Below are 21,517 nucleotides of genomic sequence, written 5' to 3'. Positions count from 1 at the left end.
GAAACCTTTAAATACAGAAACACTCCACTAAAAATACAACTAGCTGCAGCGACTTAAAACTCACAGAAAGCCTCTTACAAAACCAGTTAGGAAGCTGGGATTACAAACCAGGGTTTTTTAGTTGGTTTTTGTATTTTAGGTTGTTGGGTTTTGTGGGGTTTGTTTTGATTTGGGTTTGGTTGGGTGGGTGGATTGGTTTGTTTCTGTTAGCCTAGATCAAGGAGAAGCAGCTGACCTCAAATGATCAAGAGCCTTTAAAACCATTTTTTAATTTAAAAAAAGTGCAGAACAAAAAGGGGATTGCAACCCTTAGGACACATACATAGCAATGAGAGCAAGGAACTGCTTGAGATGTGTGAGTTAGCCAGACAGATGCAGCGGGCACAGTCAGGGTGTCTGGGGTGTTGCATTGAGCTCTCTCTCGGGCAGCAGCTATGGACCAACACCTTCTCTCTCGTGACACGGGCCAAGGCTTGCTGGCCGTGCTGCTGACGAGTGCACATCCTAGCTCCCAGAGCACCTCTGGGAAGGCTCCAGCAAAGTGGCGGCTGGCTGAGTACTTGTTATCGACAAATAAAGAGACAGGAGAGTACTCTCCATTCAGTAATGAGCTGAGCAACCGCTGAGAAAACACTTCTTATGAAAATTAGGTTTATTTTAAGCCTAAGAGTAGCGTCCAATCCAACCCAGTGGAACAACTGGGAAATTTGATTCTACCTTAAGCAGCAAATACAGAGAATGAAAGCCCACAAGGATGGCCTTCTCTTTGTATAAGAATATACAGAACAGTTTACTGAATTGGTTTGTATGTTCATATTTTAGGGTGGGTCAATACTAACTGCTTAACAGAATAGATATTTTTAAACTTTCCTATTTCTGAATGTTCTGCTTTCAATTTAAACTTATCAGAGAAAAAAAAAAATGCAACAGCAAAACCTCAATAAGTTGTCAGAATTGAGGTTTGTACTTTTACCCAATAAACATAGCTTTGATATAGTTTAGTCCTAGCTAGTCTTCACAAAATTAAGTTAAATGTAAAACATTAGTAAAGATCAGCCTGTTCAGTTTGAAGCTTCCATTTCCTCTGTCATCACTTGACTTTGCAAATCAATGTTATTTTGAGACGTGCTGCTAAAACAGTGACATGGAAGTAGCCTCAGGCTTTCTAACTAGTTCTGTTCCTTCACAGAAATAATTTGCTACCTAAATAACACCTGGCACAGTAACCTACCAGACAACAGCAACAACTGGTTAAATTTCCTATGCAAGCTTTCATTAGTTCATGATGCTCAGGTGGTGCTGCTCTGCTCCTGCCACAAATCAAAGTCTACAACTACCACACTGCCTGACTGCACAAGTACAACCATCAAAAGATCCACAGGATTTTTCAGGTCTATAACCGAGACCTAACAGGTTCACTGGATGAACCTTAGAGAAGGAATATCAACTAAGAGACAGTGTGCTAAAAGATTACACAGATTTTAAAAAAATCTTTACATTGTCATTCATAGTGCTTGAGATATCCCACAGACAATCAACAGCATGAAAGTTAATCAATCAGGGAAATAGATGTGAATATAGTGATCTTATGCAAGGGAATTAATTACATCAAGTTTTAGATGAAACCACAAATAAAGCTCAGGTTGTACCACCGAGATGATCAAGAACACAAACCAGACATCTTTTATAACTTTTAAGAGCACACATTCCCCACAGAGCCACCTTAGCAGCCTTTCAGGCAACCACCTGAGGAGCAAATACTTAAATGTCAGACTTCGAAAATTACTTTACATGGAACACCAACCTTTTGTCTGGTTCCAGAAAAAGGTTATTTTCCCAGTAAAAAGCAAAATTAGGTCAACATTTCTGAACACTGCCATTCCTAGCACTTGGTTTCTCCCTGATGTGCTTCTCTGCCCTTTTCCCCCTCCCCTCCACCACCACAGACTCCCATTTAGGACAGAACGAGAGGAACATGTTTCCTAACGTGCGCAAGACAATTCCCACTCTCTTCCTAACGCTTCCTCTTCCTCCTCACCTCTAACTGCCAGCTATACATTTATACACCACACATTAAACCATAGAAATGATGCTTTCTATCAGCTCCAAACAGATAAGAATAGGCCAGAATGGAATGGGAATGGTATTTGTTGAATTCTATATAACTTCAATTTAAACCCACCAAGTAACAGGGTAATTGATCTCATCTTCAAGCTGTGTTTCCAATACCTAATACTTACTCTGTTTCTGTTCTCAATTTGTCTCATTTCAGCCTTCTATCAAGCACCTCGTGATTCTCCTTCCTGTCATTCCAGTCTGCCCCCAGTTCTGAAGCATTTTATGGGTCTCTACACCTCCTCAGTTCTCTTCACTAAGCCATCAGGAAAGAGTAGTAGACTTCTCCTTGGAAATTGTTGTTTCGTCAACAGAACTGCCTTAAACCCAAGTTCTAAGTAACGTGATCAAACTAAAACAAATTAACACACAATTCTTCAGATAACTCTCATAAAGATACATATTAAAGACAAATTTTTAACTGTCTTCCCTGAATTGAACAGATAAAGCCAAAATCAAATAAAAAAACCCACAGGAAATGTCACCTTTCAATCCTGGGTGGATGTGGCTTCCAGGAGAAGCTCCAGCTGGGTGTTCTACATCCCTTCTGCTCCTCAGAGCAATCTTGATGCTTCGCTAGCCAGACCTTATTCTACATGTCTGCAGAAGAACCCGATGCGTTATCCGTGGAGTGGCTCAACTTCTTGTAGCCCCTCTCCACAGCGTTTTGCGTGTGACTCTAGTGCGGGAGCCGGTGAGAAGCTCGTGCATCAGCTCTGCAAAAGAGAAGGACAGAATGAGCGTGGACAGACACAGCGCAGGGGGGTCGGCTTCACAGACTCCCATCGCACTACCAGAGTCAGACACGGAAAGCTGGAATGATCAGAGCAGTCTGAAGAAACAATCTTATTTGACAACGCATGAATTCAGGTCACTACCCAAAAAAACTGTTTCAAAAGCATGAACACCTCTGGAAAAGCGAAAAGATTTCGGAAGATTTGGTATTAGATAAGTGACTGCATGGGGTAAGCTGGATACAGAGCAGACGCTCAGCACAGAACCTGTTAGTCTCAATAATTCCAAGGGAAGCTCCTGTAAAACGATTGTTGCTCAAAAATCAAATCAAGGTCTTTGCTCCCGTTCTCCCCCAAGCAAACCTCTGCTCTTACCGGACATTTCAGACTGGCAGTAAAAGCTGTTAGGAAAATCCTTGTGGTTTTTCTAGAAAGATGCACTCAGTGCACTGCTTTTCAGATGTGAAAAAAACCAAAACACACACAACCTCACACCACTTTTCATTAATTACACCTTTAAACCCTGTGTTTCTTCAATAAACCCCAGTTGACATTAAACAGATGTCCAACAGCATACATCAGAATATAGAAAACACCATGGGCATATTTCTGGTATATTCCCATCAGAACAAAAATACTAAAGAAAACAGAAAGTGCAAGACTTGTTCTGCTTAAATATTATTCTTCTTGAAGGAAACCAGTAATAAACATATGAAAATTGTGAGTTAAAATTTCTTATAAATATCTGAAAAATCTGCATCTAGAAATAGTAATAGTTTCACGTGTGAAAACCAAAGTAAAACATACTTTAATACATTTTTAACATCCAATTAATGTGCAGCACCGCAGTGCTACACCCGCATACCGCAGGCAAAGGGCACAGCTGTGCACATCTGCAGTCTTAGCAGAAACAAACACTTTAAGGGTTGGTTGGTTTGATTGTTGTTGCACTACAAACAAACACAGACACAGAGCATGAAAGGAAAAAAAATGCTCATTCATTCAGTTCAATCATTTTTCTTAATGCAAAAAAAAATTGATTTGCAACACTCTTGTCATAGATAAATAAGAAAAAGCCTTGGTCTGAATGGAGAGAGAAAGAGAACCGTGCGGTTCTATGGCTGACAGCCTCAAGGACACAACCTGTCCCAAGTTGTGCTGGCAGGGAAGGCGAGTACAACAGTAGAGATCCCTTAGCCATGCAGGAAACCAGGCCTGAAACAAGTATTCAGCTTCCACAAATGTGCTAAAACTAGTATGACTAATATGGCAAGGTTTAAGGCAAGGCAGCAATAAACCGTGGCAGACGCTCCCTGTTATCCCCTCACTTCCCACCACCCCTTTCCTTTAGATCGGAAAGATGATTGGAAAGATAAGGGGAAAGGAAGAGAGACTTATGCTTCAAGTTGGAGTGTTTTAAAGGGTTTATTAATACTATTAATAAATAGAGAATATATACAAACTATACAAACCCAATCTGGAGTGCTGGATATGGAGTTGGTGTCACTGAGCAGCAGAGCTGGGTGTGCGGAGCTGGCGGCTCCAGCAGCTGCAGCTCAGGCCCCAGAAGTCACGGGCGGGACTGCACAGCAACCAGAACCTGGGTGCAGGATGTGGGGCCTGAGGCCTGTGGGTCACAGACAGACAAACAGACAGGGGCCTCTCTGGATGCCGGCCATGGGCGAAGAGAGAGTGACCCTGTGATCACCCTCTGATATAGGGGGTATGACGATTATGGGGTGGAATACTTCCGTTGGTCAGTTCCAGTCACCTGTTCCACCCACCCCTCCTCAAACACGCCCCTCTCACAACAGAACATGGGAAAACTTATCAGCCTTTCTTGGCTACCACAGTAATAAATCTAAACGCGAGCTTCTTCAGCATCCCCTTGGTCTTATCAGCACCGAGTACAGCATCCTAGGAGAAATATGCAGGCTAAAACTCAGAAAAGTACAGCCAACTAGAAGAACTGAGCTGGAAGAAAAATCGTTAAAAGAGAACTGGTCTTGTTTTTAACAAAACCAGGACAGAACCTTTAGTAGATACTCAGGATTAGACCTTTAACTCTTTGTCATAGGGATGGGTTAAGACACTTGTTTGATGCAAAGAAAACTGGAGCCACTTGACTAACACACAGTATTCCTCACCCATTATTTACGTGTTTAAAATTCTAATAATCATGAAGTTCAACAACTGTTCACTGGAAAACTGAACCCACCTCTACATATATTCAGTGGTATGTAGTGCAACCTTCCTAGAGCTTCTTAAAATCACACACAAAAAGATACAGTAAAAGAACATTTAAGCAGCATTGGAAACACCTGCAATGTTAATTCACCTCTGATGTACACACTGATCATGAACCCATCTGAAATCAGGCTCCTTTGCTCCAGAACGCCCCCGCCTTAGGCTCAACACAAAGGAGGAGGAATAAAAGTGACAGCACAGCCAGAGCTCGTGTGTTTGAATCCCTGGCTTTGATGCCAGCCTTTGTACAAAACACACACGTACACACGCAGGCGTGTATCGCCCCGTGTCAGATGTTCTGCAGTTCAAAGAGAAAGATGCCTCCCCAAACAAGGCTGACTCTCCAACACTCACCTTCCACCAAAAATATTCACCAAGATACTCTTCTGCTACGGTAAAGAAAAACCCCCACAAATTGCACAGAGCCTCTTCTCCAGACATTTCGCACACTGTTCCCTCACGTCTCTGGCAATCTCTCACCGCTCAAGTGTGCTGACATTCATTTAAAACAAAAATTGAGGTAAGAACTCTAAAAATATGTCAAGGACTGGGGAAGAAAAGCGGTATTGGAGAGGAAAATTCATTAAAACGATGACAAACAAGCTGAAGTAAATGATGATTCTGGAATTGTAGGACTACCAAATTGCCTTTTTAAATTGGTCTGTAAAAAGAAAAACACAAAATAATTAGGAAAAAAGAGAGACCTTGCCAGTATTTTTCCTGACACAAAGTATCTGAAAGTCTCATGTAAGTCAACAAACATATGAAAAACTGAATTACTTTTTCCAGGCACACTGGATTCTGGGCATTTTCTGTATTTAAATCCACGTGCTGACACCTCTCTTTTCCAGAGAAGCACATGCGTAGGCACGTGTGTTTAAAAACATTCTCTTCTTCCCTATTTTTACCCACCCTGTCTGATCAGTCTTTTATTCTCCACCTGTAGGCTCAAGACTAAACCCATGCGGATCCCTTGGCATCCTGGCAAAATCAGTCTAAGGTTGCATCTACAGACTCCCCCAGTGCCGCGGGCACACGGGCTGCACGGACACCCAACTCCTGCCTCTTCGGGGGAAACACTGAGAAGTTCTCAGTCTTACAGAAACTTTTAGATGCATTGCTGGACTTCCCAGAGACGTCAGCAGAGTCCCCAGTAATAGACTAAATCTAGAAGGTGTCACCTTAAGAAAAGCACCAAATATTGCTATATGACTGACCCTCATTGAAGCAATGAGGGGCCGATTCCTGGCCCAGGGGTGCTGGCGGTGAGCTGGTTTGGGTCTGTGCTGTGCAGGGGACGGAGCCTCTCGAGCGAAATGTCCGCATTCACACTGAAAGGAATTCTCTGGCTCTCCCTGTGTGGTTCTGTCCTGGTTTTGTTAAAAACCAGGTTTCTCTTTTAGCGAATTTGCCTGTCAGCTAAAGCTTCATATCAGCTGCATTTTCCTGGAGAACCAGATACATGTTTTGGTGAACACTGCAACAGAATGAGAAGTTATTGATAAGCATGGATGGACATCTTGTGAGAGGCAACGAGAAACAGATGACCAAGAAACTGACCAACTGTGTATAACATCCCATTCACGTGAATATTTCATATAAAAGTGGGAGATCACAAGGACCTCGTCCCTGTGTTCCTTTTCCTCATGGCTGACATTAGGAGAGGACCTTGCAAGTTGTCCCTGCGAACCGAGGCCCAGTGCCAGACTGAATCCAGCTCCGGTTGGCTGCAGAGTCCAGTCCAGGATTTCGGGTGCCGGCTCTGCAGTCGCTGGGACTTTCATTATTTTCTCTATTCTTATCAGTAGTATTAGTAAAACATTGTTAATTTTCCCACTCTCTTCCCTCTGTCCTTCTTTTCCTCCCGATCACCTGTCCTGAGTGGGAAGGGGGAGAGGAAGTTAACAACACATCTGCCAGGGTTTGATTGTCACCTCGCAATCAAACCCTCGACAATGACTAAGATGCAAATTACAGTCTGTCAGATCGTTTCCTATTTCCAAACACGTGCCCAGGATTGAAAGGGCTTCAGTTAACTAATAAGGATTGCTGAAATAATGTGAAGTATCAGAGTACTCAAAGACGGGGTCATTATTCGTAAGTGGGAGAAGTAAAGCATTCCAAAATCACTTCACAGCATTCAAGAGAGAGAAAATAAAAGAAAAATAAATAAAAGAGAGAAAAAAAAAGACTGTGCTTAATCTCAGTACTAAAAACTTTGCAGGCTGGGGTTCCCAAAACATAAATTAAGTGATGCTAATGAATGGGATATACCTAGTTTCAGGTATAGCTGGACCCCAGTAAATACAGTACAGAATATTTCATTAAATGCATTAAATAACATTCCATGTATTAACTAGAATCATTTTTAACTAGTGCTTACATTATAACCTTACTACATATACTAAAAACAGTCTGAAACCAAATGAAAGCTCGACAATGAAGGACGGGAATTGCCAAGGTTAGTCAAAGAGCACATTTCCTAACAGCTGGCTACAGGTTCAATGACAAACATGGTCCAAACAGCAGAAGTTATTTTTCTAATTTGAAGATGCCTGTTTTAATGAGGATGGTTCATATGGGAAGACGCACTATAACTTGAGCAATTCTTAAGTAAAAGGTTCATGAATATCAGTTACAAGGAACGATCCTATCCTGGTAGAGACAAATTGTCTCATTAAAGCCTGGTGACGCAGTTCTAACAAAGCTACACACTCCAGTACCTCAGTGACCTTTAACTGATGCATTTGCTCAAGCATTATCAACTGTAAAAGGCACCGAAAGTTTCATAATGCAAAGGCGTGAACCTCATTTGGTGAGAAATCCAAGGATGTTTTCAAATCAGGAAAACAAATCTTTATGGATTGATTTTGAGAACGGAACAAACCATCATTCTGTTCATACGTTAATATGAAAAACAAAAAACGGCTGTAACTTAGAGATGGACCGATCCAGCCTATTCCTTATAGTCACTCCCAAAGGTGCTGGAAACACACCTTGAACGCATGCAAAAAGGTGTGATTTGGGGAAGGTACAAAAGTGGAGAGCAGAGTTGCACCGGGACTGTGAAGAGACCTCCAGTTTGTGCTGAACACAAAGGTCTGGAGCCCGAGCTCCTGAACAAACCCCTTCCAAAGCCTCCAGGCGCAGCTCCCTCTGATGTGACACAGTGTCCTGGTTTTGTTAAAAACAGGTTTCTCTTTTGGTGAATTTGCCTGTCAGCTAAAGCCTTCATATTAGCTGCATTTTCCTGGAGAACCCGACACATGTTTTGGTTAAACCTACCAATGGAATGCAAACTTATTGATAAGCACGGATGGACATCTCGTGAGAGGGGCAACGAGAAAACTGATGACCGAGAGACTGACCAACGGTGTATAACATTCCATTCACGTGAATACTTCATATAAAGTGGGAGATCACGAGGATCTCTTCCCTTTTCCCTTTTTCCTCATGGCTGACATTAGGAGAGGACCTTGCTGGTCGTCCCTGTGAACTGAGGCCCAGTGAGAGACTGAATCCAGCTCCGGTTGGCTACAGAGTCTAATCCAGGACTTTGGGTGCTGGCTCTGCAGTTGCTGAGACTTACAAGATTGGTTTTGTATATTTTGTATTATTTTCTCTATTCTTATCAGTAGCATTAGTAAAACATCTTTAACTTTTCCAACTCTCTTCTCTCTGTCCTTCTTTCCCTCCCGATCGCCTGTCCTGAGTGGGAAGGGGGGAGAGGGAGGGGCAAAAGGGGGAAGTTGGGGGGAGAGGGGGTTAACAATACATCTGCCAGGGTTTGATTGTCACCCCGCAATCTTAACCCTCGACACACAGGGTAAAAATAATTGAAACGGGCACGGGGTGGAAAGCAGAGCCGGGGTGAAGGGGGCCGAATCCTCACAAAGAGCAGCAGCTACATGAAAAGGAACATTTTCAAGGAGCAGAGTTTTCTGACTCAATTCCTGTATCTCGCTATTTGTTCTCTTTAAGCCTATGTTCTGGCAAGAAATCTTCCTGCCAGAACGCCGCCTGCATCTCATTACTAAAACATCCTCTTCGCACCAAGTCTTTTTTCATCTTAATGTAAAATTCTTCATTAACAGAAAAATGCCAAATGATCTATTTTTCTTTAGAGGTGAGCCAAATCTGCATACTCCATTTCTTAATTAACATTATCCATTTATACTAACTACAGTCTCCAGTTTCTCCCCACCACAATACAGGCTTCTTCAGTAATATTGCATCACCGACATTTAACTCCCCAACGAAAACAAAAAGGAATATATCTATTTAATGTTGGACTTACAGTACCATTTAGTGTAACTCTAGCAATGGATTTGTTTTGTTCACAATAGCTTGTGTATTCAGTCGATATGGCTAAAATAGTTAAGTAAGACCAATATATTTTTCGATAACCTGGTTAATAATTCCCAAAGTGGGAATGATGTTGAAGTGGGAGTTGCAGAAGGGGAGCAGCTGCCACAGTAAACAGCAGCAGCTGAATCCAGGCAGATCCAATGTTGTTGTTTCTTCCATCTTCACTGCAAGTCTAGGGTTTTGTAACTAGAGCTACCATCTGCTCCTTGAAGGACAATACTGTTTACAGGAATAGTCCTCCTGAGCTCCACACTTCTAAAATATATAGCTAATTGCACAATGTACAGCAGGAAATGTCTGAAATTCTTCCAAGCACATCATACATTATGCAACTACGAACGTGAGGTAAGGGTTCAGATTCTGGCCCTCGCAGAGACCTGAAAGCCAGGTCTGTACCGGAAGCTTCTGAAGGCACCTGCTGAAAATCACTGTTTTCTTCATTACACAACCAAAAGACAAAACATCAGTACTAAAAAGCAAACTAGAAAGTAACCAAGGCAGCGGTATCAGACAGACGGCCCGACCCTTCTCTGGACAGCAGGACACATGCAACACGGAGGCTATCGCTGCATCCTGCTGACGGGCGCTCTTGTCTGTGCCACCAAGACACACGTAAATACACTCTATTGAAATACAGAATCCATAGATGTATTGAAAACAGCTTTTTTTGCTGCCTGGAGGCAGGTGTTAACTCAGAGCACAACAATCTCATGAACAGAGGTGTTTGGATCTGGAGGCGATGAGGAGCGCTTGGACAGCCCACTTCCTCCAGCATCTGCGGGCCCAGTGCTGGGGTTTTATTAGAAATCAAAGTTCAATTCCCTGTGGCTGCTTCAAGTGATTTGTCACACTTGTGTCCTTCAGGTAGAGCAGATAAAACCACTACCATTCACTCCATAAACTTACCAAGGTGTTCATGACCTCTAAATGTTTAATGACAGTGGTTTTACTCTAGGCTAGTAAGGCACAGTTTAAAAATAACCAGCTCCAGTCAGCTGATTAACTTATTGAAGGTAGCAACAAACATCTTCAGGTGTAATTGGTTTTCAACACATTCTACATCTGAATATCTACCTGGCTTTTAATCTAAGTCCATTGTAAATCACTGCATTTCCAAAGAGCTCACACACAGACACTACATAGCTTATATGCAGAAATCTAGATATATACATATATAGATGCTTGGTTTGTTATGCTACCTGACCATGTGAAAAAACAGGGACAGCGCAAAATGTACCAGAAGTATATTCAGTTTTTCCTCTGGTTTTCTTGTTAAATGCACTGCCCGACAGATTTTGTGTTCCACACATAGCACAAAACACCAAAGTTACGGCAGTTGAAGTTTCTATGGAAATCTAGAACTTGAAGACCGCAATTTTTTATTGTGTTCTACTTGAATTCGAACATCAATATTGTCAGAACGTTTTCTGCTTCTAATTTCATTCAGAACGAGGGTTTAACCTGGAGCCAGGATTAAAAAAGTATAATAAACACATTTCAAACAAAAAAAATCCAAAATATTATAAATCTTGATAGCCCACATAAAGTATTGTGATACCTTTCAATACTGAAACTTTTCATCCAAGTTGTAATAAATCAAAATAAATATTGGAATTTGCTGTAGGTGAACTCTCCCCCCACCACTTTGTGCCAAGTTGGAAGGTCAAGTTTAGCCATCAGTTGTAACGGATAAACGAAATATTAAAGACTCTAAAGTATCTTCACATGGTCACTCTGGGGAATCTGGGCAACACATGGAGGCCGCGCAGGGAAATCTGGGGACGTTTTGGCTCTTTACAAGGTTTTTCTCTCCAATCTGACAGTTCTTTGACCTCCGCACTCTTTATTCAGAGCAACACCGCAGGTGGGAGCTGCTTCAAGAACCAGACCTTTCCGCTAGTCCAAACACCTGGTTTATCATGTATGGTTTTGACAATACTTGTGTTTAGTCAGACCATGGACCCTTCATACGTCAGCTGGGTGCAAAAGAAACAGTTTACACTGACATTTTATTTCACTTGAATTGTACAGATGAAACATTTCTAAAAGCCATTATCAAGATTATTGAAATCACCCTTAATCACGGGTGGAAATCTAGAGTTTAGCCAATGTACAAGCAATTAGTATGTTCTACATGGAATCTATTCACCATGTTGAGAGAATCGAAAAAGGCCGATAAGTCCTGTGTGCTGCACAGCTCGCTGTGCTCAGGGAATCCTCTGCCTGCCACCTCCAGCTGCACATTCAGAAAGAGACCTCAAATCCTTTCCTGGCATTTCTCCAGGGTTAACTATGACTCAGTCAATTCAGCAGAGAAATGCCACATTTCATAGAGCTGCTGAGTGGGTGGGATTGACAGGACTCTGCTAATGCCCCTCCCTCTCCCTTCTTTTATTACAAATAATTTTCAGACGTATTTTCCTAACAATTTGATTTTGTCAACATATCCAGTGGGCTTACAATACCGCTATTGCTGCTGGAAATGTCAGTACTTCCAACGTGATTCTTGATGTAGCTCTCATAGGATATTGAGAAAGAGCCAAGTAAATTTATTCTTTGTATCTAAATGTCACTTTAGGTATAAAAAAAATTAAATATCATGAATAGAAGTATGTGCACCGTATATCTAATGTGACGACTTGGATAAGAAACAAAATCAAATCTCTTTCACTTGAGACGCCTGTACCGAACAGTGGAGGACGTCAACAGCCCTTCCATACATGGAAATGTGTATTACACACAAAAATAATTTTACAAGACTCTTTTTTGTAATTATAAAACCTAAAAACACGACGAAATCAAGATATATTAGGGTTAAAAATACAATAGACCAGAAGCTACTATATCTCTAGCGTACTAGATATTTTAAAGGAAGACATCATCACTAAATGAGAATTTCTCTTACGTCAGTAATAGGAGCTCTCTATTCTTATGAGCCAAATGGTTTTCAGCAACACTGAGTCCCTTGGCAGAAGTCAACAACGCCTCCAGTTCTGAGAACTGAAAAATACTGGAGAAAAGACAGAGTCTTTGCGTGGATAAATAATTGGTTATAAAGCCAGGAAACACAACACAGGACACAACGGTCCAGGATTTCCCAGGGGAGGCAGGAGCCGTGTGTCCCTTATCTGGCAGACACTGACATTCCGTGGTGGTCCTGAGATCGGTGAGACGGGAAACGAGATCTACAAAGATCTGCAGATGGGCCTCCCACATGCAGTGACCGGGTGATCCAAATGACCGATGGAACGCAGCAGAAAGAGGTGTAGTGATGAACCCGGGCGAAAAAACCCTGCCTTTACATACAAAATGATGGACACCGTGCTGACTATGCAGGAATGATAATGTGGGGCTGCAGCTATCATTTCTACATCAATACGAGCTCAGACTTCCTAACAGTCAAATAAAAATTGAAATTATTAAAGAACAGAAAACAAGGCGGGGGGGGGGAAGTGTATGCCTGTAAAATCTACAGTGCATAAGCCACCTCAGAAAGGACAGGACAGACTTGTACTGGGTTCAGGGAAGGGCGAGAAGGAGATGCCGCAGAAGAGGGATGACTCAGGTCTAGCAAATCCTGAGCGAGGTGGAAAGGGTGAAAGCCCAGCCTGGCTTTACTGTCCCTCTCAGGATCAGAGCTGGGGGCATCTCACAACAGCTGGGAACGAACCACGGGCAGAGGCCTTTCCTGCACCACCCATCGTGAGGATGGGAACTCAGGGTCTCACACGAGCCTTCCAAAGTCACCTGGGAGAAAGACCCTGCGGCTGCATTCCTGGCTCCGCAGCTGCCCGAACACCTGAGTTTTCTGAAACAGTTTTATATATGGTTGATCTAAATTCTTATTGCCACGCAGGTATCTGCTTTTCGAGTGAAGAACCCTAAAAATGATGGAGAAGCACAAAAATGCAGCAGCATCCAGGAGCAGCAGAGAAGAACCATCCATCTTGAGCTTAAAACCGTTGTGAGAAAACGGCAACATTCAATAGAAAACGTGTGTACGCTGTGGATGTAAGAAAGAAAGTGGAGCTCAGGCTCAGCCTTGCAGTTTTCTTGGGCAGCTTTGAACACTAGCTCTCAAAGCCCAGCTTTAAATCCTAGGCTTGACTGAGACTAGAGATCTAATTCCCTTGCTGAAGGTTATAGAGATAGAGATCAGAATCAGACTCCAGTCTTGTGTAGTATTTTAATTGCAAAGTATCAGCTCCACAAGCAGATGTGTTTTTCTTGGTTCTACTCTACTATAAATAATGAATCTTCCTCTGTAACACCTGAAAACTCATTACATGTTCCAGTAAAACCATTCATAATTATTAAGTCATCTGATTGTATTTGCCCTTTTGTGTATTTGAGCACCTCGGTGTCAGAGAAGGTTTTAAAGCATTTACAAAATAGGTAAATAATTTATTTTCACATCTGAAGAGTTCACTGTGGTCATTTGCTGTTTCGCATTACGTATTATTATATGAAATCAGTCACCTAAATTACAAGATCTTGCCGCTTTCCATATAAACGTCTGAACGGCCAATACTATCAGCTATAAGTGGGATTTCTATTTAATAGCAAACACTACTGTTTGGACATGAATACCCTGTGCCTGCATGAATACAGATACCCCCAGAATCAAAACTTGTTCTCTGAATACTCACTAAAACCAAACCACATCATAGATGCTTGCAAGGAGCCTGAGCACGGTTGATAAGAAAGCAATATAAACCTCCAGTGTACGTTTGCCAACTCAGTTCTAAACCATTCAGGTGATTCTAACCGCAGATTCACTGATTTTCTCCAACCATCCGTATTTTCATCTTCTGCTAAAAATATCCATTTACACAGACCAGCAAAGGAGCGGTCCAGGACACCCAAACTTCAATAAATCGGAAATATTGATTTGATCTCATGTAAATGAAGCTTCCCACTGTCCTTTTAAAATAAACAAGGAGGACACAGAGGCCTGCGCATAATCACTAAATTACAAAGAACAGATGAGAAACATTAACAAGGAAATGCTCACGCTGGCAAGGAGCAAACACCGTCAACCAGCACGCACTGTACCGAGGCAGATTGGCTTCTACGTGACTCATCCTTAGGAGGTGACAAACAACAAGGTACAGAAATAAAATAGCTCATTTCACTGGGCCTCATACACTTCAGTTACTTCAAATTAATTGCTAATCGTGTCATTTCTTTCCCTCACACTTTTCCTTTTGACATCCTGGCCAAAACGCCAAGACTGAGGGGAAACTACTATAAAACCCGCACAATCCACATCTGGGCATTTACCTGTCATAAATCCGTTGTTAGCACAACTATTCTCTTACAAATACGCATTCATTTCTCTGAAAAGAAAGCATCTCGACTGCCTGTCCAACACGTTACTATACCAAGCGTGCACGGAACTCATTTTTTTCCTTGGTTTTTCAAATCACGTCTCAAGTTGTCGCCCCATCGGTCCCATGGTTCCCAGGCCTGTTTCTCACCTTTTGCTGAGCGAGTTGGGGAAAAAGAGCAGGAATTACCCCAGTGTCCCCAGAGGAGAGCGCTGGGTGTTCCCATGGATGGCCGAGCCACACCGAGCGCTTCAGGAGAACAGAGAGGAACCAGCACGCAGTGCAGCAGGAGCAAAGCGAAAACCAAGTGGCAACTGAAATTCAGTGTACTTAAGATCTTTGGGCCATTATGGTATTTTCTGGAACAAGCTTTTTAACTATGGTGCCAGAAATGCCTGCCTCACACGTTTTCTATTCATACACCCATCCTACAAACATTCCTTCATGTTTCAAGCAACTTCATGGTTTGCCATCCAAGGACCGGTCCGCCTACTGTTGTACAGTGAGAAATGCCATCTTTGCTTGCAACACTAATTTTGCAAATTCCCCAAGCCCAGAGGTGCTTTCACATGTGAGAATGTGTCGAGGAAACTCAGACTCCCTCCCTTTTCTCCTTAAATTAGGATGTCAATCAATCCTACACTCGAAAAGCCAACCCAAGGCTGCTGCCACCAGCCCCCGTTGCTCAGCACCATCATCTGTTCCAACAGAACTTTTCTACCTGGTACTTATCACAAACACTTCAGCACACTCATATTGTTTTCTGTTGTTGTTAAAATGAGAAAAAATAGCACCTTAAGTGCTTGGTACAAAGGACCCAAGAAATATCTACACAGTTTAAAGAGAATCATCATAACAACGATGCAGTACAGTGGGAAATTTCTGCTGTTCCAGCTACTGATCATTTTTACTCCTTTTTTTCCCTCCATACTTCTCATGGATGTACCTGTATGGATTGTTAAAGCAGTGAATGTCTTCATTTCTGGAGATTTCCATCGGTGGAGGAAGGAGCACATCCTTCAGTAAACCGTCAGCAATTATTTCAATGGAACTGTTAAAAATGCAGGCTTTACTTGCAATCGGAGTTTCTCTAGCTACAGATCCCATTTAACAGGCCTTTTAATGCCTTTGTCTACTAGACTGAAGAGTCCTTTAGTATCCCATGATCTGTAAGTATTTACGCAGCCAAAAGTTGCATTAAAACATTTCATGTATTTTTTTCCTTTGAACTAAACAGACAAGTAGTTTTTCCTCTCGCTGCAAATCAAGAACCCTCAAATCATTTCTGCGGCTCCTTCCCGCACCGCATCTATTCCATCTTTATACAATGTTGACACCCAGGAGCAGATTCTCCCAGCCTAGGAATTACTTTACCACTACTTCATATGGGAATAGCACCACTTCTGAGTCCAGGCGGATATTGCCCTAGATTTATTATTATTATACATATCCATGTAAGTCTGTTCATAAGACCACTAGAGAAAATACAGAAAAACTGAACTGTTTGCAGCCTTTAGCCTTATTATTCAGAATGCATCAGTCTGTTAACAGATTATTATGGTTTGGATTATTATGCAGCGGATCATGGTAGCACTATTCAAGGCACATTTTCACTATTAGTAGAAAAGTACCGTGGCATTAAAACTAAAACCTTATACCAAGACAGTGAATTTCCAAAATAACTCTTTTAATCTTCCCTATCCTCTTGACAGGAAAAACCCAACATAAACAGCACTATTGGAACAATAGTAACACAACATTCTCCCTGTACAAGGAGGAGAATCAACATGAAAAGACCAGAGAGCAATGCAAAACATTGTCGAGGGTTAAGATTGCGGGGTGACAATCAAATTACTGCGGGTGAACCCCAGAGGCCTCATGCGTGTATTCCTGAAAAAGACAAAAGATGCAAACTTGGTTTTGCTGGAGCGCACTGTCGTGTTGGGAAGAACAGGCTCACAAACCATCTGAGAGAGTAACAGCTGCACGATCCACCTGGAAAGTATCCATAGTAAGAGACATTAGCTGCAGGCAGACTAGAAACCAGTGCGAAGAACTGCACAATCAGACTGGCTCCATCCCGTTGAATTCCCAGACAAGACTGCCCCGTGTGCCGTGTTCTCATCTCTTCCTGCTCTGGAGTCTAGAAAGGCGTCAAGAGAAGATGAGTAACTGAACTGCTGGTGTGAACTTGGAGAGCAATAAGTGCTAATCCCATAGCCAGCCAGAGGCGCACATGGCACAGACCTTCGACACGTTTCACAGCCTCTGGAAGCGTCACTGTGCCCACCAACAACATCCACTTCAGCCAACACACAGCTTAAGCCCACAAGCTGACTTGGTTTCTATGCCACTATCTCGAGAGCCTAAGGAGCGTCTGGTGCCCCTGTGGCACAGATGATGGATAAGCCTGGATCAGATGCTACTAAAAACGCTGTCTTACCCCTTCAGACATCTCCGGAGCAGTGATGGGCAAGGCCCTGGAGATGGTCACACATATATCAGCCCAGGGCCAACAAAATCCTTCTCCTATCCTCAGCCGACAGCTATGAGGCCCAGGACCAAATGTTTCAGCAACTATTCCTCCTTTGTCACAGCTAACAGCGAGTTTCTTGCTCTTGCTGAAATGTGTGAAATAATGACTGTTACCCTTTGCCAAGGGCAATTTCCATAGTCTGAAACACAGCCTTCCTGTGAATTAAGTGGTAATTAGATTCTTCTGTGCTTCTTTATGTTCTTCTCTATTTATTTATGTTAGAACATTACCAGAATGAATAATTCACTGGAGTTTGAACGGTGGAGTCAGACAGAATAAGGACTGACAGACAGAAATGATAGGGACAATAGATGACACGGTTCAGAGCCAGGACACTCCACGGGCTGCACATCTGTGACAAGCACCATATGGGGGGACAAGAAAGAGAGCATGAAGCCTTCTATGGTTGCACTTGACTGGTCATAATATTAATTATATAACTAGGGGACTTGCATAACTTATTCACACTGGTGGGTAACAGACAGGCAGCCCTAGAGCTGCATACACGAGCTGCCCCTGCTCACTCTATCTTTTTGCTGTAATTGAAGAACCCATACCCCCCCCTGCCCAAGGAGTCTTTGGCAACAAACAAAGCAAAATCTTCCTAAAGCATCTCCTCTCAATTTCACCACAGAAAGCATCTTTCAAATACTAAGACTTGAGCTCAGCCCACGAGTACGAGTTCCCTACAGACATGCAGCAAAGCGCAGTCTCTTCGGCAGAAATACAAGAGTATTTGACATGCCAATTGATCAAATACAGCAAAATAAACCTAAAGAACTGCAAAGTTGGAAATTGTCTTGCTACTATTTCTTTTCTTCCTTTGCTGTTCTGCATCTTCTTTCTTTCTACCACCACTGAAGGTTATTTTAAAATATGTGAAGACCACAGTATCTCCCTCATTTCAATCATAAATTTTATTTGGCGTGGTATTCACAGGCCCCACTACATCTGATGGAGTCTCAGATTTCAGAACACAGCCTTCAAACTGCCTTTCAAGCTTCAATAATACTAGTAGTATTACAATAAAAACAGTAAACCCTTCCATGGTGAATACTATGAACCAATGAGAAGTCGTTTGACACATTTAAATTTGCTAAAAATCCTTCCCTAAAGTTCCTTAACAACACATCCATCACCACACAATCCTTTGCAGTATCGGCTATTAATAAAAATAATGATATTTACACCAGGAATTAGCGTTAGTATAGCGCTTTGCAAATACACACGCAACTCCCGTTACTGTCAGGACAGAACTTGATGGTCTTGGTGAGGGATGAGGCTGGGGGGTTGGTTTGTTCTTGTCCCTTGGGGTCTGGGGGATTTTTTTGTTGATTGGTTGGTGTTTTTTAAGCTTAAAACAGGTAAAAATAGATCCACACTTTTGGAGAGCAGAGTCCATCTGATGGATTCTGTGATTATACAGCTAATAGAAGCTCTTTGAAATGAACAGTTTTCACAGATTGAGCTGAATTTCGTTAGGATAGTAATTAGAGAAATTGTATGCATTTTAAAATGAAATTCCAAGTGCCCCATGACCTACCTTTGAGAAAGAGCTATGATCTAAACCAGCTCTGTGTCTCTATGTTATGTGTACACATTCTTCATTCTTTAAAATTATTCTCCTTTGCCAAAGTGGACACATATTTGAAAGTTAAACTCAGATGCAAAGATTACCATCATAAATAAACCTCTTGAATGTTCATTCCTAGCTCATAAAAACATTTCAGGACTTCTGGAGAAACAACTTTACCTTCACTAGCTTGCTAATCAGCAAATTAAAGTGTATTTTTATGATATATTCTTGTTACTAGGACATAAGATTCCTGTACCTAGAGATGTCTCCAAACTGAATTGGTCACAGCAGTGGAAGTTGAACAGAGTAGGTGTTGATAAACATCCTAAGTGTTGATAAACAGAAAATTTCAGTGTATTTGAATTCACCTCTAGTTTTTGAAGTGACTTCAAGTAAGGGTGAAGGCACATCTGAGAATAAAGGGTTGAAAGATGACATTCCTCCTGCTGTCTGAAAGAGACATGGCTTTAACACAGGCTCATCCGCTTCACCTCTGAACACACAGACTACGCCTGGCTGAAGAACCATCTTAAACTGTGTTGGGTCTAAACGATCTGGCTTCTGCACACAGCAGTGTGACCTGGACAGGCTGGAGAGCTGGGCTGGGAAAAAAACTAATGAAATAGAACAAGGGCAAGTGTAGAGTCTTGAAGCTGGGCAGGAACAACCCCAGGTTCCAGTGGAAGTTGGGGAACGACCTATTAGAGAGCAGTGTAGGGGAAAGGGACCCGGGGGTCCTGGGGACAGCAGGGTGACCATGAGCCAGCACTGGGCCCTTGCAGTTCTCAGAGTCCTTGACTGAAGGGAAACAAACTGTGCAGCGATGTTTTGTAGGCAAGTTTTATCACCCAACTATTTTATTCCCCCCGCCTTAATTTGAAGAGTATTAATCCACTTGGGCAGAAATAAGTTCTTACATGTTAGTGAGGGACAGATACCAGTTGTGGGTAGTGTGGGGCTCTCGGGCTGTGAACTCCCGGCTCTCCCTCTCAATCTCTTTTTATAATAAAGTCAGGTTAAACATCAAACTTTGCATAGTGGATAGGAAAAATAATTAATAATCCTTTCCACAATCTGTAATACTGATAACAGAGCTCTAGATCCAAGACAAATAACTGAAAATAGTACATCAGAGTTTTGTCTGGAGGAACCAGACAGCAGCTTCACTAATCTGACTACAAACTAAGATTTACGGGTGGCTCAAGCCCTTCAGACAGCAAACTATAGCCAAGAAATTTTGGACTTGTTGACTCATCATTCTCTTTTGATTTAAATTTTAAACAATCTATTCCATGACAAGTCCTATTCCATGACAAGTCCTATTCAGGACAAGCGTGCGGTCAGATCTCTGCGAGTACTCACCCTCCTACTTAAAGGATGTGGCTTTTCCTTGGCTCTGTGAACTTCTTAATTTTCTGAAGCGCAATATTTTTCTCCTCTACCTTGCCATTTTCAAAACAGAAACCAGAAAGATATCAATATGTATGCTAAGTAAGTATACCCGGCCTGCTGGGGGCTGCTGGAGTGGAAGCGGAGGAGGTACCCGAACAACCCCCACAGGCAGCCCTGGGAGGGACCGTCTGGAAACCAAAAAGGAGAGAAAAATTATTTGCACTGAAAAAAAACATGGAGGAAACTTTCCAAATCTGTAGTGAACCTGAGGAGCAAGAGAATTGTATTGGGTTTGGGAGAGTTCTGTCTTGGTTGGAGATCAACTTTTCCTTCACTCTATAGACTCTGCCAGAAAAGCCGTTCATTCCCCCCATGCAGGAGGGGGTGAGGCCCCCACCATTGAAACATACACACAGATGCACTCCAAAACCATTCTGATCACCCACGTGGAGTGGTGCAATGGGGTGCAACACCCAGGGAGGGCGCACAAACACCTGTCGGGATGTTCGCGAGGCATGTTCTGTCTCAAGAGCTGTCACTACCCCAGCGTTTCCTTCCAACAGGCCCAAGTCCCTGCTCCTACTACTACAACATTTGCAGGTTCTGTCCTTTTTCACAGCCCCTCCCAATAACCTCTAACAAGTTTAGGCAAGGTGGCCCAATGTCAACTCTCTCCTGCTCATCCTCAGCTGATTGGGCAAGCTGCCTGCGGCCTGGGACACACGGGCCTGGGACACACGGGCCTGGGCCAGCGCGGCGCTCAGGAGCTTCAGCTGCTCCCACTGGACTTCAGCACCAGCTCTGAGCTGCAAGCCCATAAAACCTCTTTCTTGACACGCATTGCATCCCTATCCGAACATGCATTATATCCCCGATTCCTCCCACCTCCCTTCCATTAGAAATAAATTACCAAGTGCACAGACAGAGAACGTCCTTTACTATTATAGTGCAGGAAAACCATTTTTTTTCTTTTAATTTGAGAGGTTGTTTCCTTTCTGCTGTCACATTTTATGACTCCAGGGATGCATAGAACTTACTCCCAATTTCAGCTATGGTACCAATGTCTGGTAAGATAAGTATTTTCATCCAATGCATGGGTACAACCTGCTCTTCCTGTTGGTTTTTTCCTTATTTTAAGTTAATAAAAAAGCATTCTGTGCCCACTTGACAAACGTATTTACTTTAATTTTTGATTTATTTTTTTGGTAGTTTATCTTTA

At 42.5% G+C, this 21,517-nt stretch overlaps 1 protein-coding gene across 8 annotated transcripts in view; it reads right to left on the bottom strand.

Moving 5' to 3' along the window:
• PCDH15 (protocadherin related 15) overlaps positions 1-21,517 on the bottom strand; it is a 684,798-nt gene that overhangs the window by 546,125 nt on the left and 117,156 nt on the right. For all 8 annotated transcript variants that reach the window (XM_071811575.1, XM_071811571.1, XM_071811570.1 and 5 more), the window contains one exon: positions 2,601-2,831. The gene's annotated coding sequence lies outside the window, so the exon portion shown is untranslated. The remainder of the gene's footprint in view (positions 1-2,600; positions 2,832-21,517) is intronic.

The sequence above is a fragment of the Patagioenas fasciata genome, chromosome 8, assembly GCF_037038585.1.
Source record: "Patagioenas fasciata isolate bPatFas1 chromosome 8, bPatFas1.hap1, whole genome shotgun sequence".
Lineage (NCBI taxonomy): Eukaryota > Metazoa > Chordata > Aves > Columbiformes > Columbidae > Patagioenas > Patagioenas fasciata.
This window is presented reverse-complemented; position numbering and strand designations above follow the sequence as displayed.